At 39.3% G+C, this 26,483-nt stretch overlaps 1 protein-coding gene across 4 annotated transcripts in view; it reads right to left on the bottom strand.

Moving 5' to 3' along the window:
- Nucleotides 1-26,483, bottom strand: part of smpd3 (sphingomyelin phosphodiesterase 3) — a 76,795-nt gene that overhangs the window by 43,793 nt on the left and 6,519 nt on the right. The gene's annotated exons all lie outside the window — the stretch shown is intronic.

The following is a 26,483-nucleotide window of genomic DNA, read 5'->3' as shown; positions in this document are numbered from 1 at the left end:
TAACCTCATATACCACACAGGGACCACCAGAGCAACAATACAACAACCTCAAGCTTTTAAGTTAACACAGTGTCACATCTACAGCATGACAAAGTAACTCCATAATCCATCAAACCACACTGCTGAAATTCACTATATGTTGTACATGCACATACCCTATTAAAACAAAACTCCAACTACACTGCAACTGCACTAATATAACAACTGTCAATTAATATCATTGCTTGTAATAAGTCTTCATCCATTTAAAATAAATATATAGATAAATAATAATAAAGCCTGTAAAATTAAAAGAGCAAGATAATGCTGTTTCACCTGTTTTATTTTTAATAATTAGCTGGCAATTTCACCCTCAATTTTAACTGTATAACTACACCTACACATTGTTCCAATTAAAAAAAACACAGGACAAGGACGACACGTTGTCTGTCAAACATTCATTTTGCATCCTGGGTTCTTTTATCTTTTCAAGATAGAACACTTTTCAACAAAACACCACTGTGTGAGCCATTTGTCATAACAATCTACAATTTCTCCCAAAATGAGACTCTTTTGTTAGACAGGCTCATCCTCTGAATAACAAATCTATATCAGAATAACAATCATCTCTGTCTCCTCCATCCTAGTAATCTTCTTCTGTACAGTCAAAACCTTTGTGTACAGTAATGATTCATGTTATGACAGAACAGCTGCCTGTTTTGTTAGATGACTGACTTGCCGCCTGCTACTGATCGACTTCTTGGTGTGCTGGTTGACTGGGTGAGAGATGAAGAGATGACCTGCTGACTCACCAGTAGGCCTGACTGGCATGATTGATGTGCTTCCAGCTGACTGACTGATTGTTTTACTGTCTGAATGGCTGTCTGACTCAATGTGTCATTGTCTTGACACAGTAAATTCACCCTCCTGACAGTCTGTGACATTGTACTTAGGACTGAGGTTACTAAGGTGACCTGTGGTTAATGTATATTTAAGATTGTGAATATGACAGTGATGGTAATTGGTTAAAACACTGTTTAACCCACTTAATGATGAAACTCTGGTATCCATTTAGCTTAAACAGAGGACTGAGCAGGCAGAGAGAAAGTCAGTGAATTAATGAAAGGAAGCAACCAGAAGCTTACCTCCCTACATAAACTCTAATCCAGACAAATTCACTTATTTCACTGCTGCCTGGCATTTTAGCTCCAATTTGCAGCCTGTCCTCATTAAAATGCTGTATTTATGGCTCACTGTTTTAGGTTTCACAAAAAATTCATGGATAATTCAAAAGAAATAGATCAGTTTAAAGTAATTTTATTTGTTTTTATTTGTTCGTGATATTCAAAAATCTTTTTTACTGTTGCTAAAGGACACTGTTCACCACAATATACTGTAAACAAGGTCATCTGATGGTGAGTACAGCTCAGAAAATGTTTAATTAAGAGATAATGAAGAAAAAAATGGAAAACACCGGAGAGAGCTGCATATTATGCTGCAGATCAGTATCTCAAAGTAATAAACAAAGAAAATGAATAAACATTCTTTGTGTGGATTGAGATGTAATATGTTATTAATTTAGAGGTGCTGGTAAGTAGATTGATTTTTGATTGATTTTGACAGAGCCAGGCTAGCTGTTTTCAGTTTTTACAAAGAAGAAAAGCAGAAAAAAAGAGGAAACAGTTTAGTTAACTAAAATATCAGCACTGCTTTGATTATTGTAGACTGGCTGCATTTCCCATCTTCCTTGGATGGCATTTCAAGGCAGGCAGCTCACCAAAATGATTGACAAGTGGTGGACGGTGAAGCTGGCCAACTGAGAGGGGAGAGAACCTTTAATTGCAGTACAGGCTTTGTTCATTTTATGCTTCTTTTATTGTGCTGCGTTTAATCCAATAACCCACAATGTTGAAAATCGTTCACTTTCAACAAGACTGTTTTCCTCAGATTCTGTGAAGAATTTTCCTTTATTGCAGACGCCATCAACAACCAAACCCAGAAAAAGACCCATCAATCACAGCTGATATATCAGCGAGCACAAACTGTCACACTTAGCCTTATCAGGGGAAATGCAGCAGTACATAATTCATATCCAAACACACAGACTTATGGGGAGAGACTGAAATACACAGCGACGGCAAAAGATCTAAGAGAACGTCAGCAGACATTTTAGTGGCAAAAACACGCATATATATTCAGGCACAGACACACAAAACAAAAAACAGTCCAAGACATGCATGAATTTAGACACATACATGTTTACAGTGAGTCAGTTCTGTGCCACAGAGAAATCCTTTGTTGTGCTACATTATGCTGAGGAAGTCTGCTAATTAGAGCAACTGTTTCTGAAATCCTGCTGCCACCAAGGTTTCACCAGACGAACAATGTCGACTAATGGAAACAAACATTGTGTCTGTATTTCTATCTCCTGTTCCGGACGACTAGAATTTAAACTGTCTCCCCTGAGTTTACAGTGCTCTACTTTTATGGGATGAATATCATGTTATATCTCGAAACTGAAAAAAAAGCTTTGAAAGGTTGAAATCTAATAAAAAAGGTTTTGCAAGATTGAAACTAAGTTTTGAAGGCTTGCGTAGTCTTTTGATAGGCTGAGAAAAAATGCAATTAAAATAAACGCTTTTGGTCACGGTTACGCCTGTGAAACACAACTGGGGTGTGCGCCTGCACCATAGACTGTATATAAAGATGAATGACATGACAGCTCCCCAAAAGTGAAGCCAAAACATCTCGATTGCCCCCTGGTGGCTGGCTGCAGTATAGGTCATAAACCCCGCCCCCTCCACGTTAGCAGATGGGACGTGAGCCAAACTAAAAAGTCAAACTACACGTCAAATACATTTTTCCCAAAGATGCTTTCTGTCATCTTAGGTAGTTCTTATCATGCTGATTATTTTTCTGATAAGGTTTGGTTTTAGTTAGTTATTTGATGCTATAAAAAGGCGGTTTCACATCGTGATTGACAACTGAGCCCTGCTTGCGATTGATGCCGATCACTACTACACCACTCCAAATGACGTCACCAGCACAAGATAGCAGCTCCCATATCCAGAATTAATTTTCTTACTGTGGAAGGAAGTGGAGACGCGTCCTCCATCTTTATATGTAGTCTATGGCGTACACGGAGCTGCAGACAATGGGTGGACAGCAATGATTGAAACGTCTTTTCTGTTCAAGAGCAAGTTGCTAACTTTTCTGTCTGCCGTTCGGTACTGGGCAGGTAGTGAACAATAGTTTTAACAGAGCCTTTTGACTAAAAACTGCTGCCTACTGCTGCTCGAAATGAGGCTGACGAGAGCCGAGTTTGTGGGTCGCAAAACCAAAACAATGAGCTAAGAGAGGCTAAAAAGCTCTGTAGAACTTAATTAATTCTCTGTAGATTATTACTACTAGCAACCCCTTTCATGTTACACATAGTCATTTAATCTGTTGTTTATATAAAAAATAGTGATTGGCGCAACTTTAAGGGTGGAGAGAGGTAAAAGATTTCATTTGTGTGGCTAACTGGTAACACTTGATCGGCTTTAGTGTCTGGTTCAGGCTGGCTTGTGCTGAAATTTCAGGCAACACCTTGCCATTCCCAGTAACTTGTGATCAACAGAAACACTATCAAACTATTAAAATAATAATTATATCAAACTTTGGCAAACCAACAGCAGTGTTCATGTGCAGCGTATTTTTACAATCACACATTTAATAGACCTTTAACCAAAATTACTCTGTTAAGTTCTCAGAGATGCCAAAGGACAAATTAAGTAAATGTGAATATTTTTGCTGAAGTGGCTTTTTAAAATAGTTAATATTTCGTTAGCTATGTGCCTCCTACTATTAATGAATCCCGAGAGAGTGCCCTGTTTTACATTACAGAGTGATGAAAACTTGCAGTTAGTGTCCAATATGAATTCAATATGAGTGGTGCTTAAATCAAACAGCAGTGTGGGAGTTTGTCTCCTAATTAGACAAAAAACAATGACAACTCAAAATTACCTATCCCTCATTTACATACATAATGAACAATGTGAACAGAATGAAACAAAATATAATACATGTGGGGGATAAAAGCTGCTGGTAACAATATATAGGCCAAATTTCCTTCTTTTCTTTGTCCTTCCCTTTCTTTCATTCTATACTATTTGTGGAAAAGGAGAGCTATCAATACATATCTCATATTTTGGCTTGTATTTCATGAAGCAAGAATGCATTAACAGTCTATACGGAGACATACTAAATAGCAGCATATCATTAAAGTACAGCATGGACTAACAATAACACTTTCACATCTCTAATCACACACCCAAACTCATCTCCTAATATGACGCACACCTCAATGTACTGGGAAGCTTGTTAGGACGCACAAATCAACAAGCAGGAAGTGAGTGATGAATGACTGTCAGCTTGCAAACTGTAGTTTGTTAAAGTTTTCCCACAGATCTACTTCAGAGAATTCCCCCCTCAGCTCCAGTCAATACTGCCTGTCTGGATAAACAGGAGAAAAACTGTGTGAGTGCTGGCTGCTTCAGAGTGTGTGTGCATGCGAGTATAGAAAGTCACAAGGGTCATATTCACTTGTGATGTGAGCCCATCAATAGCATGTGTGTTTATTCTGTAAGCGTATTTGAGTGTGTGCATGATGACAGTGTACATACTGTGCATGTGTACATGTATGCTGGGTGAGGCATACACCATTGTGTGTGTTCATGTATATGTACTGTATATGAGTGTGTTTGTCAGTGCAATGTGGCTGAATGGAGTAGACAGTGATCAATGCCCTCCTTTTGTTATGTAGGAGAGAGAATAGAGCATTGAGTGACACACACACACACACACAGCGCAGAAATCTATGATGAGGGAATAGTGATAAGACAAATAAGACCATCTGCCAGAAACTAAAATAGTGCTGGAGTGCACATCAGAGTAATTACACCCTCTCTGCATCTAATGCATCTTTTAATTTTCCTCACTGTCAGTCTTTTGTCTCCTCTTGTCTTTCTGCTTTAGTTATTCTCTCGCCCTCCCATTCTTCTTCTTCTGTTTTCATTTCCTGGGTCTGTTTCTGGCACACAGCGTTACAGTAGCTTCTGCAGGACCAACAGTTAATTCAGCAAGTGCCACATGTACTGTACACACACACACACACACACACACACACACACACACACACACACACACACACACACGTAAAGGCCAGTGACGTCACTCTGCTCTCAGCATGCTCCAGGGAGTTCTGTTGTCATGGTGACCTACTCACATGCACTTAGTAACTCTACTAGTGTGGCTGCCTGTCAGTGTACAGAGAACACACATGGGCACGCTCAGGACACATCTTTGGCTCTCACATACAGTACATGCTGAAGTGTTTGCAGGATATCTATATAATGTGGTGAGACACCGACACTCACAAGCAGTGCATGTATGCTGCTACAATGAAGCATATCAGGTGTTTAGTTCATGTTTTATGGTCCAACGGGGGCCATACTTGAAACAAGTGATACTCGTGTCACATGTTTTCCCCTGGATGGTTATTTTCCAATCAATTAAGATTTGTGGCTCTTACAATGGCTACACATTTCCATCAGCAACAAAGCAATCTGGGTTGAGATCAGGCCTGTGGGAACAGCGGGGCGGAACAACAATTCCCATGAGCGCTCTGGCTTCTCAACTGGACTGGATAAACTGTCAAATTATTTATCATCAGCCAGAGGAGAGCCTGCAGCTAATTACCCTCAATATTTCACAGCCATATTATAGCTCATCTCTGGAGGTTGTATGACCATGTATGTGTTTGTATGCTGCACATATACAGTATGCTTATAGTATATGTTTGTGTATGGTAAGACTGGAAACCACAAGCAAACAAAATGTATTACTGTCGGAGAAACGTGTATGTGTGTACATGTTGCTGTGTTTTGCAACATGTTCAGTGTGTGTTTTCCTGGTTGTGTCCAGCTCTTTAATTGATCAGTCATTGTGCATGCAGTAACACAAATAACACAAGACTCCACAGCCAGTAAGTTTACGCAAAAATGCAGTTGCAATGTCACTTTTAATTATTTCCTGGCAATAAAGGAACCTCTTTACACTGAGGAGGATGAAGTGGCACAGCTAATATTGTGTTTATGCAGATCAGGTTGTGCATTGAATTGAATATGTTGCTTAATTTGTTGCTAGTTGCTTTTTAGAAATAAAGTTACTTAGAGGGTCTGAAAAGTCACTGAATCTAGTGACAAAGTCACCAAGTTGGCAACACTGCTAGCAGCTCTGTGAGGCCGTACTTATAGGCACAGTGTGTTGGCTAACATCAGCACGATAACATGGTCACGATAACAATGTTGATGTTTGATCAACATTTGCTACTTAGCACAAAACATAAACTACAGCTGGTCAGGAGATCACCAGAGTTATTACAATTCATCCTGGGGATTTAATGTTTGTACCAAATCTAACGACAATCCATCCAATAGTTATTGAGATATTTGAATAAAAACCAAAAATGTCCAGTTATGGTGGCGCTGGAGAAAAAGTCGGGGGATCACCAAAGTCATTAGAACACATGCTCTGGACACCATGGATGTCTGTACAAAATTTGATGCCAATCCATGTAGTAGTTATTGATATATTTTACTGAATAAGTGAAAAAGTTGATCTGCTGGTGGTGCCAGAGGAAAAGTTGGGGATCAAAGTAAAGTCATTAGAATTACATATTCAAGGGGCCTTGATTATCTGAAGCAAATTTCATGGAAATCCATCTAACAATTGTTAAGATGTTTTTACTCTGAACCACAAATGTCAACCTGTTGGTGGCGCTAGAGGAAAATGCAGGGGATCATCAAATTCTTTAGGATTCATCCTCTGGGGACCATAAATGTCTAAAATGTATGCAATTTCATAGCAATCCATCGAATAGTTGTTGAGATAATTTAGTCTAAACCAAAGTAGCGGACCCACCGACCAACATTGCCATCACTAGAGCCGCTAGCATGGCTAAAAATATAGCAAAGAAACATTAACAATATAAACACATTTATTGTAATTTAAGTTAATTAGCTGAAGTGTAATTGCACAGACACCATTAACGTTTAAAATACCTTTGTGTGCTTCTTAACACACAGGAAATTCAACGTCTCTGTAGCTTACAAGTGATAAGAAAATAGAGTGAAAACTCTGCTGCTGGTCCGAAACTTATTGCATTGAAAAGGCAATAAAAATGAGATTTGAGGAAAAAATTATTACTGATTCATACAAAAGCACATGAAAGCACACATCCTCCCAATTAAACTCTTAATCCTAAGCTCTTTCGACAATAGACACTTTCAACTGCCTTAAAACACAAAAAACGACATCATGATGTTCATTGTGATGGATGATCTATCTCAAACATTTTCTCATCACATAGAAATTAACATATACCAACAACTACCTGGATGGTAGGAAAAACAGTCAGCAGTAACATGAAATATATAATATATATAATTAAGTAGAAAAGGGTTAAAACATCACTGCAATGGTCCTTTAACTGAGTGACATTATAGCTTTGATTCTAACCCATGACCTTTTGTTTCATGTTGTCCTCTCCTTCATGTCTCAGTCTGGCTCTCTGTCTCTCTCTCCTACATTTACCGTCTCTCTTTCCTGTACATGACCTAATAAATCGCTCTGCAGAGCATCACCTCTGCACTTTTACATAACACAAAGGCTGCTGTTACAGCCTTTCTACCATTAATCTGCTTTTGATTTAGGGCCCACTATGTCATCAGCCGCGTATGACTGCCACTGTGACTTGTCTGTGATATTTCTATGCAGCCCAGTATCCCTAGGAGTTACATCCTTATCCTTAATCCTCCAATGCTGACATTCTTGTCTGACAATAGGGTTGTTCTATGATGATGACTGGGGCATACATAGACTTATTGGCCCACTTTGCTATCCATAATGTCCCAGTTACCAATATCCATCTCTGTGCCAGGCAATATCTTAAAGGTCATCTCTACCTCCTCAAAATGGTTCCTGTTTTTCATGACCTTACAATCACATACAGTATGAAGAGCTCCAGGGCCTGACCAGGCTGCAAACTTCTTGTAATCTCAGCTGAAGTACTGCAACATCCTTAATTGTCCAGTGGAATTTTACCTCCCTGTTTTAGGATGTCATGACCAATAAAATACAGTTTATAACCTATTCTATGTTCACATATCAACTGGTTCTACAATATAACAACTCACAAAATAATCTACTCACAGATTAAATGTTTCATTTTAACCTGTATGGCCCTTTTTTCTATTAGTCTCAGTTCTTTCCCCAATTTTCTTTTTTGTCTTTTCTCTCTCAACAAGAAAATCCTAGAAGATGCCCTCATCCTCCACCTGCCTTTGTTTTTTCACAAGTGGCTTGGTACATTTTTTACATAGACACAATCTTGTGAGGACAAGGAGAAAGTAAAGCCAAGTCAATAATTAGCTTGCCTTGTGAGATGCTTCTTCTGTTCTCTACGTACCAAATGTTCACCACTAATTGGAGTCACTTTCGAACAGGGAAATACACAATGAAGCCACTCAATTACACTAACAAGAGTTACTAATGTCTTCCTTCCTTGCTTTCTACAAATCATTATCTCGCTCATCATAACTGCTGCGTGACCACTTGACAGCCATTGTAAGACAAATACATTCAGACCTGCCCACTGCAAAGCACAGTCTTACTTGCTACATTCACATTTAGCAGATTATAATCATGACTCACAATTACCCAACAGCCCTTTGGGGAGCCATCCATATGGGCTCAGACGAACAATGTCTGTATGTGTTCTTGTGCGCATGCCCTTTGCCTGTATGTACATTTGCATGAATGTGTGCAGAGCTGCTGCTGTGTTTGCTCTGTGTAATCCAGAGCACCCAGTTTGTAGTGGATCAATACCTCAGAATGATGGACGTCAGTGTAGCACAGTTGTAGTAGTGCATGGTTTCCATGTATTATGAGAATTGGATACTGGACTCCAAGTTCGCCCATTCAGTTGAAGGTAAATTGCTCAACTAACACATAAGGTTTTCTGTCCCCACTCAGACTTTACATTGGGATGATGTCATGCACATAAAAATGGCTCTGAGAAATGTTTTACAAATATATAACCTTCATAGTTTAGAAATTCATAACACATGAGTAATAATTGACCTTGTTTGCAGTTCCAGGTGTCCTGTTAACAGTTTTACATATGTCTCTTTTATAATGGTGGTCTATGGGGAAAGTACTTTTTGAGCCACAGGGGATTTTTTTAGTTGCAGCACTGCAGTTGACCACTGGGGCAAATTCACAGCAAGGCTGAGTAGCTGCGCTGTACAGCTCTCTTAATACATCCATGTGTCTCTGGTATGTAAGTAACCAGATTTTGCAGTATATTGTGCAGACACTGTTATGTCTTTGATTTCTCCACAAGTCCGCCACCTCAGCAGTGGAGGATGGACCCAGTTTAGGTCATTTACCAGAGCATTTACCTCTCTGCTTTGTTTCCCTTCATCATACGGTCAGCAGTAATGGAAGACGAGAGCAACAATGAAATGTATCCTCTGCATTACCGGTGTCAGACTTTCTCTCTTTCAGCGTGCAGATAACTAACTACTCATGTAACTCAAGCTGAGGAAGCACCTGCTACTGGAGAAACCTGGATAAAGTATTACATGCCACAGTATCAAGGTTTCTATTGGAGTACTACAGGTAGCGTATTCATTCAGGTTTCTCAAAACCAGGATAAAGGCTTATCCAGGTTTCTGAAACCACAATATGGTGTTTACATGTGTAAACACATACTTCAAAAAGCCCTGGAATGCTAATTTCCATGTAAATGCACTTATAGACAACGTGGAACCAAACACATTAGAAGAAATTAAAATTTAGCTACTTAAACCATAAAATCTTATAAAAATAGTATTTGACTTTGCGTATCTTGGAAGACTTTTCTCTACCACTTCCATGCAGTCACAGATTCTTGGAACGTGCATCTAGTGATAATTAGAACAACTGCAGTTTAAGACGATTCCACGATCAGCTCCACCTATAAACTACAACTTGCAAAACTAATCATCATTAGCATACGTGCAGATATTTGAGGCTGAAATGCACAGCAAATCTGCAAGTCAAAGCATTCACTTGAATTCGAAAAATAACACCTGGGATTGGCCAGCCACGTTGCTGCTCTCTCTGTGTGCCTTGGTTGCTATATATCTATGGTATTTGTAGATTCCCTGTCAGATGGTTCCACAGATTTGTGAAGTGCAAATCCTCTATACCAGTTGTATGCACGAGCAAATGACGAGGACATATACATATAGACAAGAATCATGTAGTCAAATAAATAGTACTGCCGGGGGAACAGCAGATGGACAAATATGTGAAGAAACAACCACAAACGTGAGCCTCAACTCACATTATATACTTTCTCTTGTTTTTTCCTTTTTCCTCTTATCCGTCTGCCCTCCTCATCCTTTCTCTTCTCTATTTTTTCCCATCTGTTTTCAATATCATGCTTCTCTGTCCTACTGAACTCTGACCTTTGTCCCCTCCCCCAATATCAATCTAACACCCTTTATACACACACACACACACACACACACCCACACACATACAGACACATGCACCAACACATATAGACAACCAGTAACAGGCATGGAGACATGAAGGCAGACAGACATGAGTTTACACTCTCAGTACATTAAGTCATCAATACTTGACCAGGGCATGAGAATGCACATTATCTGTGCACACAGGTACAAACATAAACACACACTATGCCAGCCCAGAAACACACACTCACATATACATCAGTCACAGTCACACTCCCGTGCTGTACTCTGCTCTCTGGCCTGGCTGCAGATAGAGCAGTATAGATTGTTCAGCATTGATTTATTCTACATTTGTTACAGCTAACAGCTGCATGCTGATCCACTGTCAAAACACAATCACACAAGAACAAGTTTCACTCTCAGTCAGACCAAGGAAATGTATTTTATATCCACTTGCCACATGGGCTGCAGCACTCTAATATTCACAAGCTGCTTTCACTATTTTACCAACACGCTTGACGTTTCTGATGACATGGCACTTTAATTATGTTTGTCTTCCTTCCCAAACAGCCACAAAACAGAGAAACCTACCATCATGTGGCCTAAATTAGAAAACATATCGCCTGTGGTCATTTCCCAACATGCTTCCAGTAGCAAGGTCATATTTTCTGATGTCAGATGAAAACCCTGTACATCAGCTTTGCTACAAAACAAAACATTGTGGGAAATCACACTGACGACCAGGCATTTTTTCAAACTTCACAACAGGTTGTGAATGTTGAAGAAGCTGAAAATGAGTACCCACATGGCACGACTACACTGCGAGGGGAAATTTGCTAAAGCCAAACCAGCAAGAAAAGTGGTTGTCTTGGAACTCAAATTAGAAAGGCAGACAGACTAAAACAGAACAAGAAAAAGAAGTACTAACAGTAAAGATCTGCATTAGCAGAAATTTTGAGACTAGAGCAAGTCTGTCATTTGTCATTACTTAGAAAGCAGTTTGTGACCAGTTTTGTGGCCATTGCCATGGGTCATGCTAATTTTCACTCACCACCACAAAACAATTATACCAGGGCAAGCTGCGTGAGCTTCCTAAAGCTTTCCATATAAACTTCAACTTTACATAAATCATTTTAAACGCTTGTCCGACCAAAATTTGCTATATAGAAAGTAGGCCCCTTGATTAGCTGTTGTTTTGAGTTATCAAATATTTACATGGTAAGTAAAAATATGGAATGACCCATAATCAGAATGCCCACAATTATGACAATAAGACTCGGGTTATAAAATACTAGTATTTTCCTTTAACTAAATTTAATTTTCTCAAGTCCCAACATCTTCAACACTTTTTGCTGCTTCTTTGTACAGAATTTTATTCTCACAATTATTATTTTTTTTAATTATTTAACAGTAAAGTTGAGTATCCCTTTGACATTAGAGGGGTGAACCACACCTGCTGAGTTTTCACTAACATAGAAGTGAGGAAGTTGAGCAAAGGTGCAGTATTTCTATCCCCAAAGCTTCTTAAACCAGTGCATGGGTCACTGAGTGGGAGTGTTGCCTTTTCTAAACACTTCTCAATTTCCTACACAGTATGCGCACACATGGACACATGGATACAGAAATAGATTTTTAAAAAGCAGAACCAAAACAAAGATTAACGTCACTTCTTTAAACTCTTAGGTAGGAAACTGTAAGCCCACACCATGTCTCCTTGGGGCCATATCAAGAGGATATCCGCTAATGTGTGTACGCATTAAAGGCAAAGACATCAAACTGTATGAACCTAAGTTGGAAATATATAGTAACCTTAAAAGTTAGAGAAATAATAGACCTCATAATCCCCAAAAGTTAACTTCAGTAACTAAATGAGAATGAGCTATTTGGATGTAGATGAGGTGGCTGTGGATGTAGCTGTGGTAAGCTTGAGAAGACCAGCGGCCAAGATTTTTTTATGGTGTGGTCTGGGATTCCTTGTCTGGAAACGGTTGAAGCGGCTCTGATGCAGAAGAAGTGGCCAGAGTATAGTTCCGGAGAAATCCCTGACTTGAGCAGAATTTGATGGAGATTAGGGTAGGGGTAGGGGGTTTGGGAATGATGGGAGGTGAAAGGACAGCCAGACTAAGCCTTGAAAAGATGGAAGGAATACATGTGGGTGGGGCAAAATGGCGGGGTAAAGGAGCAGCGATGGGGCCCCGGACAAGGCGCAAGCCAGGGAAGAGTGTGCCGCAAATACGTAGCAGTAGATCTCTGAGCCAAGGCACCCCAGAAAGTGCCCTGGTTGAATTGGTGGAGGTGGCCTGTAGCCTGGGATGTGAAAAGGACGTGGTATGTGAAGAAACCGGTGCTGCCGAACCGTAGGGTCAAATTCAAGATGATAGTTGTCCAGCTCAGCACTGCGGTCGGGTAAGTACAAATGGTGTCATAATACAGGGAAAAAGTGTGGGCAAATTCTACTGCTGTGAGTTTCCTGGAACATAAAGGTGAGGGGTGTCTGAGCTGGGTCGCACTGTGGGGTGTTGAGAGCTCCCTAGGACTGGCAGTAGTGCAAGCAGATGGCTGGAAGAGCAAGTCGATGTAATTACCTGACAGGATTTGCTGCCTGAGGGAAGGTGAAACGTGGGAGGGTCGTACGGCCGAAAGTGGACGGACAGGGGGAACGGCAGAGGCCAAGGGGAATTTGATGGTGGTCATGGGATTAATGATGGGTGGAGCGAGAGGACCAGTGAGGGCGCGCTGGAGGAGGGCGACAGTCCAGTCAGAGATGGTTGTGGCATGGGAAGGTGCCGAATCTGGGGGCTGCAAGTTGGCCGCTGAGCGGCTGTGGGTTGGGCATCAAGGGTCCGGCTGGTCTGAAGTCAGGCGTCAGGAAGAGTGGGTTTCTCCTAAAGGTCAGCGAACCAGCAGAGAATTATCACCTAACTTTGCAGTTCCCCTCAGCTATATGGAATGTTTTAGCGTCTTTCAGCTCATAGTTTTGGTTTTACGGCTTACAACTTTACTATTTTGATTCAGTCTCACTGCTCTCTTCAAAGTTCTTTCCAGAAGCAAGCAGCTGTTTTCAATGAAAAAAGCTCTGATAAACCCACTGTACACTACCTGCACAACACCAAACAGCAGACAGCCAAGTTAGCAACTATCTGGTGAACATACATGTAATGGAGAATTTAGCAACTGAAGGGCCAGATACTTTCCTCTGGAGTTGCTAGAGACCAAAACAGAACTAAACAAAGAGCGAATGTGGAACTTACATTCACCAGAAACACAATGAATGAATGCTAATGTTGCTCCATGTCTGCTGGGTGTGTAAATAGGCAATAACTTTACAACATCATAGGAAATTTATGTGATAATAATATGCGAATGTTGTGACCAAAAAATCTATTAATGCAAGTTTAAAAGTGCATTTATACAGCTTTTTACAGTTTTAGAAATATATATTTTTAATTAAACAACTAAACTAAAACCAAGGTTACTTTCTCCTCTTAAAACCCAGAAGTAGGATCATGTAATAAAAGTAGCACTTTAAAAAGACAGACTGAGTCCAAACTGTGTAATCTTGATGAGTCACAGAAAAAGTGCAGTTGGACCATAGTGACTCTGCGGTTAGCACTGTTGCCTCACAAGAAGGTCCTGGGTTTGACTTCACTCATGGTGTATAGCGCCTTAATTTATGGACTTTGCAAGTTCTCTTCATGTTCCTTTGGGTTTCCTCCTATCCCAAAAGATACATGCATCTTATGTTTTAGGGATACCCCTGCCATTGCCCTTGAACAAGGTTCTGGCCTCAGAACTGGAGGACCAAGCACTACAATGCTGCTTCCTCCTCCCTACATGTTGCTGTTACTGCTTGTGTTGATCTCTCCCTTTATGACCAAAGCCTCTTCCTGTTGTAGTTATTATTTGTCATACTTTTGACAGCACTTCCTGTCATGTGCATAATGTGTGCTTCATACCTCAATTATACAGATCTGCACGATTGTGCTCTGTTACACCTGGAGGGGATTCAGGTTCCTTCCTCACTGAACCTTTAGCACGTGCTTGGATCCTTCTGGACAGCACCTAAAGCTATCAGCTCAGAGGGAACTCTCAGTCCTGAATATTGCCTAATGTGTTTTGGCATTTTAGGTTTACCAAAAACAATCTTCATTTTTTTCTCTTCATCATCATGAAAAACCCTAACCCAGACAAATTTAGAATCACTTAAGCTGCAGTATGGAGACTTTCTCACCTTGTCAAACTTTATAGATGCTCAGGGGAATGGTGATGGAAAGAACAAATGGAAAAGGAGGGATAGAGATGAGGACATAATCAGTAAATGTAGAGGGAAGTCACCTGTGTGGTGAATGTTGCTATGGAAACGGCCCAAAGTTCAGCTCCTGGCAAACACAGTAAGTGTTTGGGTGAGAGAGAGAGACTGAAAAAGAGATGTCCTTTTACATCTTCATACAGTACAAATCATTTGGAAATGATCATTGTTGCCATTGTTTATAGTTTAAGACAAGATTAAACTGCAATGTTTCTTGTGTGAATACTGAATAGAAATGTACATGAAATAAAGTATGGATTAAAGACAACAACAGAACCATCTAAGTTAGAAATGTAGCATACAGTATCTCACAGAAGTGAGTACCACATTTTTGTAAACATTTTATTATATCTTTTCATGTGACAAAACTGAAGAAATGACACTTTGCTGCAATGTAAAGTAGTGAGTGTACGGCTTGTATAACAGTGTAAATTTGCAGTCCCCTCAAAATAACTCAACACACAGCCATTAATGTCTAAACCGCTGGCCACAAAAGTGAGTACACCCCTAAGTGAAAATGTCCAAATTGAGCCCAATTAGCCATTTTCTCTCCCCGGTGTCATGTGACTCGTTAGTGTTACAAGGTCTCAGGTGTGAATGGGGAGCAGGTGTGTCAAATTTGGTGTTATCGCTCTCACTCTCTCATACTGGTCACTGGAAATTCAACATGGCACCTCATGGCAAATAACTCTCTAATGGTCTGAAAAAAAGAATTGTTGCCCAAATTGGGCCCAATTTCTATAAATCTAGCTGTCTCTTGCTAGTTTCACCAATGCTAACATAAGCAGCTGAGGTGCATCATTGACGTGAACGAGCATCAGTGGCGTTTTAAAGGCTCTGTAATGTATATGTACTTTATTTCATATATAACTCACCAGACTGCTTCAGATTCTAGCCTTGTCCTAAAATCATACTGATTTACATACTGTATTGAATATTACAAGTTAGTGGCTGGCTAAGCTGCTGATTAATGGTTGGTATTATCTCTTGAGCAGGTTCATCTACTTCTTCAGTTCACACTATTCAGAGTGATGACAAGCTGTAGAATTTTTGTAGCAGCATGCAGTTTTTTTAATATTATTTAATACAGGAAGAGACACCACTGAAATGATCTTAATGTGGTATGACTGCCACCAGATACAGAACGCCTGCTGCCTTAACGTAAATAACTGCTAAAACACACAGTAAAGACATAAAATTTGGATTTAAAGTGTATCTGTATTTTTTTTGTTATTTTTGTTATAGCACTAAAGCTGTTTTATTTTTATGTGCTTGCTTTATGTCCAATACAAATTTCCCTGTGGGACCAATAAAGTCATCTTGAATTATGAATCTTGGGATGCTGTGCAATCCTTCCTTTCTTCTTAAATTACTGAGATGTTAAGAACAAAGGATATGGCAGGGAAAAAGCAATGGCCTTAAAATCACCAATAGATAGGCTTACTGTACATATAATTAAGAAATAAATGTGTTTATTTAGACAAGCTTAATCATCTTTTTTTATTAGTAATACTCTAATGTACACTCAGTATTAATACTACAACTACTACTCACTCACTCATTACTCATTTGGAAATCCGACAAAATTATGGAAAATGGCCAATGTGCTACATCTGGGACTTATTTCTACCTACTTTTCACTGAGAATACAGTTCTTGATGCAATAAAGTGACATTTAATTATAGATTATATAATATTACAAATGCTAATTTGTTGAAGAACACATACTGTATTCAGCCTCTAGTGACTCATTTATACAAAGAGTTAAAAAAGCAATAACCTTTTTATGGTACAATTTGTTAAGGAAGTAGCGGCAAGCACTAATGGAAACCTTCTGGATCCCAGACTTTTATTGTTAGTTAGTAAAAATAGCACTTCAACTAATGAATGTTTTAAATGTAACTTTTCTTACTGACTACATTTATGATATTTGCAAAACAGGCTGTTATCACTGCCTAAATGAGACATACTGTCATCAGTAATCCAATAAATACAATAACTATGTAAATTTAGTGTAAAATACTTACACAGTCAAATTCACTTCTTTTGGCTGATGACTTATTTTAAGTTCCCATCAATCTGGTCCAAGACCTTGATACAGAACACTGATAAAAGTCTGTAAAATGGTGAGCATCAATATTTGCTTTGAATATAAAGAAGTACAACGGTGTATTAGTGCCATTGTAGGTAAAAAAAAAAAAATGTACGAGAAAAAGCTTGAATATTCTCGGACATTATAAAGTCATAAATTTAGGAGAATAAATAAATTCTCTCTCACGTCCCCTTCCAGCATGGTCAAGTGGAATACAAGTTGCAATGCACTAATTGGCCCAAAGAGTTAGCTTGAGCCCAATGTCTGTGTTCAATTCATCCACTAACTAACAAACCTTTTTCTCGCAATTGTATGACTTTATAATCTCAGAGAATATTGAAGTTTTTTTCTCGTAAATTTGTGAGATTTTTCTTGTAAATTTACCACTTTAATCTCAGAGAATATCCAAGTTATTTCCCCCATGAATTTATGACTTCACCTGGCTCCATAATTATTATTTAATTTTTTTTTTTTTTTTTTACATACAATGGCCTCTGTATGCCGTCATAAGGAAGAGCTGAATTCCTGTCTTGACTTAAATTCTTTTTTAATTTTCTTCATTTTCCACAGCTGATATACTACTGTATTTCTTTAGAAACACTTGAAACATGGCTTGTTAACAATACATATAATTGCTTAAAAATGAACTGGTTGGGCAATCTCAGACTATGGTTGCTGATGTGTGATGTGTGTATCAGGCAGATTTCCTTGCTGTTACAGGTGTACCACAGGGTTCAATACTAGATTCTCTGTTATTCACTTAGAAGCTACTGTAGGTTCCCTGGTTAATAAAAATACTATTGTGCTGATGAAAGTGATCTATTCATCACACCCTTTACACATGACTATCAAAACTTTAAAAGATGACCAATTAAAAAGTGTTTCATACTAAAAGTACCTTGGGGTCTGATTGGATAAAAAACTATGATTTAAAATGAATTACTTAACTTCCTTATATTCTTCATATAAACTAGGGTTCTTTAACAAAAGAGTGTCGGTACCTTGAACAACGGGCAACTTGTTAGACTCCACACTGTTAGATTATGCTGACTGACTATTTACAGCCTATATACTGTAAACACTATGTAACATAGCAGATAGATTTATACTGTAGCTGCTGACTAACTGAGAACTCATCATTGTCATCTCTGAGAAGGCAGGGCTCACAGCAACACTGTCTAGTTTGGTTGGTAGTTTGGTTCTTTTTAATAAGCTATCTGTTTGCATTTCATCATTGTTCTCATTTGTTGTGTTGTCTGCTTAGATGTTTTTATGCACCAGATAGTTGGTCCTCTATTATTTGGTAGCTACATGCTATATTTGATTGTTATGGATCACTTATCATGTATAAACCTATTGCAAACACATTGACAACATATCAATAAACACATCATATATATCAGCACGGGCAATCCCTCACATATATATCAACGATACCTATGATGTAAAATATTCATATATATCAGTATGTAAAATTAAAAATTAATAATTGGGTTGATGTATACATGTCAGCCTCCTCAATGAAAAAGCTGAAACCTTTGAGAGATGGAGTGGAGAGCTGTGAGTCCTTTAATCCACTTTGCTGTTTTGTCAATGGAACAAAATGTGATGCATTCAAGATAACAGTAAATGCTGATTTCTGAAGCACACATTTGGTACTATTCCATGCTTTGCCTAGATCTTTGTTAAGCTGCTGACAGCTTGATTAGACTGACAGACTACCACACGGCTTTAAGTCAAGATGGAGCTCTCATTATCAATGACTGGAGGCTCAGCAGTATGTGATGTTTTTATAGTAAAGACAAAGGTAGGAGATAAACATTTTGAAATACCAGATTTATAATAATTCAACCATAAAGCAATGTTGCTCAAATAAGTATTGTCTATTTGCATATTTGCTCTGTGTATGAAATTGCCCTATTTGAGTTCATTGCTAAATCTATAATGAAATTAAATGTTAAAGAAAAGGGAACCCTTGTAGCACACACCCACAGTACTAGTCTTACCTTGAAATGAATTTTAAATAAAGTTTATTTTTGTGCTTTAGAGAAGATGAATGTGTTAATGTGGCTTGAAATGGGTTTTGGTTTTGCTGACTTTAGTTCAGTGGTTTGGATGAAAGGCTGAGATTGTCAGAGTTTATGTAACATATAATCCTGCTGGTTCTGCCTGGGATTTACTTCAAGATGCCCTGTATTTATCTTGTTCCCACATGATTGTTTACATTTGTGTGATATTAGGTGCTTGTTTCAGCTGAGAGTGAGGCAGGGAGCTGGTGCAGTTCACATTTGTAATCACTTAGCATTAGAACTATGGTACAGTAGTTGACTACTAACATTTGCAAACACGGCTGCAATGGAAGATATTTTTTCTTCTGGTCTTTTGCAACAGTTGCCTATTTACACATCCAGCTGACATGGAGCAATCTTTCTCATTTTAGCTCTCTTTCTCGTTTCTTTAGCTGCTAAATGCTCCACTATGTTCACCAGCTAGTCTCTGCAAGGCTTTGTCTGTCTGGGGAAATAGTGTATAGTGGGTTTATCAGAGCTTTTTTGCTAACAACAGCTGTCTGCTGCTGCTGGAAACAATGCTGATAAGAGCGGTGAGAGTGAACCCAAACAATGAAGTTGCGGGCCACAAAACCATAACAATGAGCTGAACGCGGCTAAAACGCTACATAAAGGTGAGGGGAACAGCAGAGATGGGTGTTGATTCTCTGTGGGTTAGGCACTACAAGCGACACCTTTCAAATTACACATTTGATCCATTGTTCTTACAGCACTATTGATTAGTGCAGCTTTAAAAGTGTGTCAAAGCTTTAACAATTTACCATCTGCATAGCCTGAATACCCTTGTTTTGTCTGTAAGTTGTATTCACTTAGGTTCACAGGGTGCATCTGCAAGCCCCAACAAAGCAGCGTCTGTAGCCTGACAGACTGAGCAACAGGCAGGCTGTGGCCAAACGACCAGGTCCTGTTCCAAACCGTCTCTGTTCCTTCCGTTGGTTGCAACAAAATCTGTGCGTACCCAACCTAATTAATGCTGCCAGCTGCAGTATTTGAATCTGTAACTCTGCATTTTGAATCTATTGAGCCATACAAACCCTTTGAATTACCCTCATGGGAGGCTGAGAATAGAAAGAAAATGAGGAGGAAGTCTAAAATCAGGTTAACATGCAGCACAGAGCCGCAGCCCACCCTGCCTCGATGTCATCTTTAACCTCAGCACCTCACTAATTACCGTACAGGGCTGCCTCTCAGCCTCTCTCCCCAGCCCTCCCCTCTCTCTCACACACACACGCACGCACACACACACACACACACACACACACACACACACACACACACACACACACACACACACACACACACACACACACACTCACTGAGGTCAGAACATGGCCTATAGTCCATGCAGGTAATGAGAGACCATGTGTGTAGCTTCAGACGGATATTGTGCGGTCTTCACATGTACTCGTTTGTTTGACTTTCATACCCGTTATCAGTGTGTGGCTGGTTCTCCATGAAATTATAAAGCCATATGGTTCAATTACATTGACCACATCTGACACACACACACGACTCCACCCAAAGCACCTCTTTCTGACCTCACACAAGAAGTAGATTAGGGCCTTTGGGAGCTAGAACAGGAGGGCACCTCTAGGGCAGACAGAGCGGCAACACAACCACAACTGCAGCTCACGTGTGTTCCATAGAAACAATTGTTTTAGTTGCAGAATACATAAGAATTGCAAAGGAATAGAGCCAAATATCAGTCTACATTGTCAGTAGTCTGAATGATATGGGTGTCTATGATTTAATCAGTTAACGGGTAGATGACTGACAGCACACACACACACACACACAGTTTCCAAATATAAACCTTTGACTGAAAGATTAACTCAACCAAACCCAAATCCTCCTCTCTGCATCCTCTCAGCAGAGGTAAAGACAGGACCAGCGGTAAAAATATAATCTCTCCATGTTCACACAGTCGGTTTACACTGACCTGCCAACAGCAGCAGGCAGCCAACCAACCCCCTCTTCAACCTCAAACACACACACATACACTCACTATCCACTGCACAGCTGTCCGCCCTAAATGTAGCTTTAGTGAGATGCACATATTTCAACAAAATGAGTATAATCCAGAGTAAATATCGTTCAACCAATCTCATTCAGATGGATTACAAAGAGGAACCATTCCCTTTCCAAATCATCTCGCAAAAAACCCCAATTTGAACATGTTGATGCTATAATCTTCAGTTTACATAGCAAACATAAAGTAGTCACTTACCAAAGCCAGTGGTTCAGTCAGTTCAGGTGGGCACTTGTGTATTTACATGGTGAGTTATTTAGATCTAATTTCAACATTTACATTTACATTTCATATTTTGGAACACTGGTGAATTGAAAGCAATTATAGTTTTTAGTTTTTTCCCAAGGACAAGCAGTTTTTTACAGAACATCTTGTTTCTACTTAGAGACAGTACAAAAATTATTTGGGTGGGGAGAGGGGCTGAATCTTATGTTCCCCCTTTTAAAAAAGTGAGACCCCCCCCCCCGCATTACTAATATTTTCTTTGGATTCTCCTCTTGGAAAAAACTGCAACACGATCCTTCATTATATCGCAAAATAACATGACTGTACTGAACTGGTACAACTCCTTTAACCAAATAAGTAAAAGAAGAAAAGCATAAAGGATTTAAGATAATGTGCCCTGATTTCATCATTTGATATCTTAATTGAACTAACTAAACATTAATTAAACATAAATTTTCACAATGTGCACCACCATTACGCATATTAGATGTGAAATTACCAATCAGCAGTTAGCTACTTGTTTGAATGTTATGATCAAACAAGTAGCTAATGATAAAAAGACATGATTGTTGGCCTCTGCATATGGCAAAATGCACATTTATGACTAGGGGTGTAACGTGTATTTGTCCCGAACCTTTTGGTACAGGTTTGGCCCTGTGACTCAAACAATTACTGTCAAAATAGTATGTTTATGTCGACTACTCGCACGCGCGGAAAAGAAATTCTAGAGCGAGAGTTTTACCTGGAAAGTTTTGGCAGCGCACCAGTTGCTGTCTATCGAACAGCTGTAGCATGCTATTCAGCTTAGCCCGGTTAGCCAGGTTGGAGGATCCTCCCGTGACATTTAGATTCACTGTATGGGAGCATTAGTGTTTACCAGTTAGTTACAGCCTAAATGGGCAACAATCAGTGTCAAACTGTTTGCCTACATTGCTCAACTGAAGTTGGGTATGTATGTGGAAACACTTCGAACATGTAATTTACGACAGCATCACCCAAATGTGTCGATTAGCGGAACGAGACAAAAACAGACTGGAAGGCGAGTCCCTCTCCCCACAGGGTTCAGGTAGCCTCTCACTGCAGCTTCGGACCGTGCCAAAGCAATAACTAATGCTACAAGAGTGTTTATCACAGCAGATAGGTGACCATACTCTGTCGTAGAGAATACAGAATTTAAGCATATGGTCAAAGTGCTTGAGGTCTGCTGCAATGTGACTTCCCGTGACAGGGTAAAAATATAAATCACAATACTACCCTCCCCTCTTTTCAGAACCCCCAAATACTTTTCATATGGTACATCGGTGTTGCCTCACAAGACAGTGAGACATTCAATACAAGTCTGGTTTATGACATTGCTGTACACTTTTCACTGCCATGGTATCTACTGTAAACTGTCATCTGCAGTCCTCAGTAACAGCTAGGAATATCACATTTTAAAATGTCAAGAGATTTTGGTATGGGAGCTGTTTCTGTTTTTGTACAATCAATTGCATTGATCTGTCTTGTATTTTAATACTGTCTCTGTCTGTGATTTTATCAGTAGACTTTGGAGATCCTCCATCAGCAGTGAACAAGACACACTGTTGATTTATGGCACACGCATCTTCTATGAGAATGTGGCAAAAGTTTTTGGATGTTGTTCAAAAAGCCGGCCGCAGCGGAGTAGCTCCAGCGCTTCTCAGCAATAAATCAGAGATGAAAGCTGTCATGTTTTTAGATTCAAGACTCATTTGTCTTCACTCTTTTGACAGTCTAAGAATTAAATATTTAAAACAAATTTACGGGATAACTCCCTTGTAATATTTTGGATAGCTTCAGGGACTGCATGGCACAGTACCTCCTCTGCATCTCAGTTGGATTTAAAATTATAACAACAGAACGATTTGTAATACAGGCTGAAGAGGAGGGACTGTGTGTGTGTGTGTGTGCAATTGTGTGCTATGTATGACGCATGAGATGATTTATGTAATCTCCGCTATGTGTCACAGAGCACAAGTGAGGTTAATGTGTATCCACTATGTTAGTGTGTGTGTGTCTGTGTCTGTGCTAAATCATAGTCACTGCAGCGGACAGTTGACCTTCTACTCCTGTTACTGTAACTCCAAACTTTTGTTTATGCTACTGGATGGTTATATGCATATGGAAGTGCTTTGCAGACTGGGAGTGCTCTTGTCCAGACTGCTTTGAGTTTTCACATATACTGTTCTATGTGATTTTCACATCATTACATTTTGAGAGTTGTTTTGCAGCTACCGCCCACTGTCATCCTGGACATCTGATGAAACCCCTGTCATGTTTAGATCTACAAATCAGTGAAAACCCAAGAGACATGGTTCAGGTGGGATATGATTCTGTGCCAGCAGCTTTAGTGAAAGTATGATTTTTATACTACTTATGTTGTATATTTGTGAAACACCTGACAATGTGTTTTTAAAGCCCTCTGAGACAAATTTATGATTTTGGGCTAAATAAATAAAACAGATTTTTAGAAAGATCTGAGTTATTCATTTTCGTGATTAAGCATAATTTAAAGCTGCAGCAACCAATATTTTTTTATTAACAATGAGTCAAATGACTGTGTGTAATGCTAACCCACAGAAAATTAGCACCCAACTTTGCAGTTCCCCTCAGATCGTACAGAGTATTTAAGTGTCCTTTTTTGGCTTTACACTTCGCATCCCATCAACTTTAATAAACCAAGATCTGATAAACCTACTTTACTCTACCTGCCCAGCACCAAACAGCAGACAGACAAAGTTAGCGACTAGCTGGTGAACATAGTGGAACATTTAGCAGCTAAAGAGCTAGCAGAGCTTAAAGGAGTGAGAATATTGGACTTACATTCATCAAGTGGCCAGAAACAGGACTCAAAATGAATGTATTCTGTATTCTGAAATCTGCAACATGTTCAAAGATGTCAGCAAAGATGACAGAGTGTGGCATTTGTGTAATTCACCTTGTTATTGTTACCCTGCAGTGAAAATGTCATGGATCGATCAGGTAACATGAACGTAAATATATTATTTACTGGAGTAATGAAGTGAGACAGCACTAGCATTGTCAGCTGAAAAGGTGCCACCCGACAAAATCAATTACCTTTTCTCAAAAGCAGACCGTTTCCCAACGTAGTAAGTGTGCCATTTTAATTTCTTAACCACCTACTATCCAGATGAATGTAATAATGATACATTACAATAAAAGCAAGTGCTTATAAGCAGAATGTTCACAAATCAAGTAAACCTGCTGAGTGGAGATTTTCTATTTGTTATAAACTGGTTAATTAATTAATGCACTAGTAACAAAAAAAACAATATCATGTCTGCATATAAATAGGCTACAGTAGTGAGAAATGTAACAGGGTTGCTTTTCTATTTCTCATTCCTGGAATGAACTGGACCAGTGTCAGGTTCAAATCTAGTAGGGAACGTCCATTTTCTTTGAGGCATTTGACCAAATTACAGCAAAACAGCATCTCAAGAGAACAGGTTTCTGGCTGTCTCTGTCTCTTGGTATTAGATCATTACTCTTCTTTGGACAAGGCACAACCAAAAGCAATAGAGTTTAGCAGACATGCTGGCACGTGGACCTGCCAGCATGGCAGCATGGGTGGATGTACAGTAGAGAACGAGATGGACAGATGGAGGATACAGACATACAAGAGTGATGGGGGAAAGAGAGAGAGAGAGAGAGAGAGAGAGAGAGAGAGAGAGAGAGAGAGAGAGAGAGAGATGTAAAGACACATGCCCACATAAAGGCAGGATGAAAAGATGAAACCCATACAGTCTGAGTAGAAATGAAAGAGAGAAGGAGAGTAAAGAGGGTGGAGGAGAGATTGGTAAGTGAATGTTGATACACAGTCTGGTCTCTAATCAGCTTTACAGGGTCTAATTAGGGCTAAAGTACTCACATGCTATAATCATATAGCCCATCTACATGTGTATACATATATATGCTGCCTGTTAAACACAGCCTACATATTCTGGCTTAGGGCGGATACACTCCCTGAACCAGAGGTGCATCTTATTTGTTATCTTGTTTCTTATTTTTAGTGAGACAGGTGATGGGGTGAGTTCTTTCTACATCAGTGCAAAGCAGTTTTACTTTTACTACTTTGCAAGGCTTGAGTATCAACTGGGAAAAGCAGGCAACTTTCCCGGTGCCCCAGAACTCCAGCGGCCCCAAAGGCTCCAATCATTCTGTGCATCAACTGGTTTGTGCTAATTTAATTCTATTGAATCTGTTTTTAAGACATCATTATTTCAGTGTTGTGCTTATATAAATAGCATAGTCCTAAATTAATGTTTTATCTTGTTACCATATAGCACATCAGGTAGTACTCCAACCCTGTCATTTCTAAACTGTACAGCTGACATTGAGAGGAATGGGGGGTTTGCCCAAGGGGCCCACTAGCAGGTTGATTCATGTATGCTACCTTGGAAGCGGAATTACAGTAACAGATATCTAGTAAGAAGAAAGAAGAAGAAAATTATACACACATGATACAGAAAATGCTCAAAACAAGTCGGAAGTGATAGTCGTATACCAGTATCAGCATATGTGTAACCACAGTATAGAAATGCTAAAGATACTGCATACTTGAGCTAAGACAAGTTCAACACTTTGAGAAATACATTTATTTGCTTTAATCGCAGAGAGCATGTCGATATCAATCTCATGTCTCTGTGTTACGTAAGTACAGAGCTGGAGTCAGGACCTAGCTTAGCATAAAGACTGGAAGCAGGGGGAATGGTTTTAGATAAACGTATGTGTTGGAGCTATTTTTGACAAACAACAGTTTATCTATCTGTGCAGTATTTGTGGCTAGAGTGAGTTGCCAGATACAGTCAGTTAGCAAAGGTTCTGGTTTTGGACAAGATTGCTCACAGTCACTGCACACAGCTGTTGTTTGCCAAGAAATACTGTATGTAACTCTTCTTAGAACCACAATCTGTCATTTTTAAATTACATATATATATATATTATATACATTTATGTTAAAAAACAAATATTGGACAATACGTCATGTTTAATTTCTCAAATATTAATATGGGCCTCAACAAAAGGGGTCAACATAAAAAGCAGCATTTATGGTGCTTTAAAAGAAAAATGATCTATAGCACTTTTTTAAAATGTGGAGTTAGTGCAGCTTTATTTATAACTTCTATCCTGACCAAATAGACATTAAGAACCCTTCATTTTATACAGATTCAAT

Source organism: Siniperca chuatsi, linkage group LG4 (assembly GCF_020085105.1).
Source record: "Siniperca chuatsi isolate FFG_IHB_CAS linkage group LG4, ASM2008510v1, whole genome shotgun sequence".
In the NCBI taxonomy this organism is placed as follows: Eukaryota; Metazoa; Chordata; class Actinopteri; order Centrarchiformes; family Sinipercidae; genus Siniperca; species Siniperca chuatsi.
The sequence above is the reverse complement of the archived record's forward strand: the minus strand, read 5'-3'. Positions and strand labels throughout refer to the sequence as shown.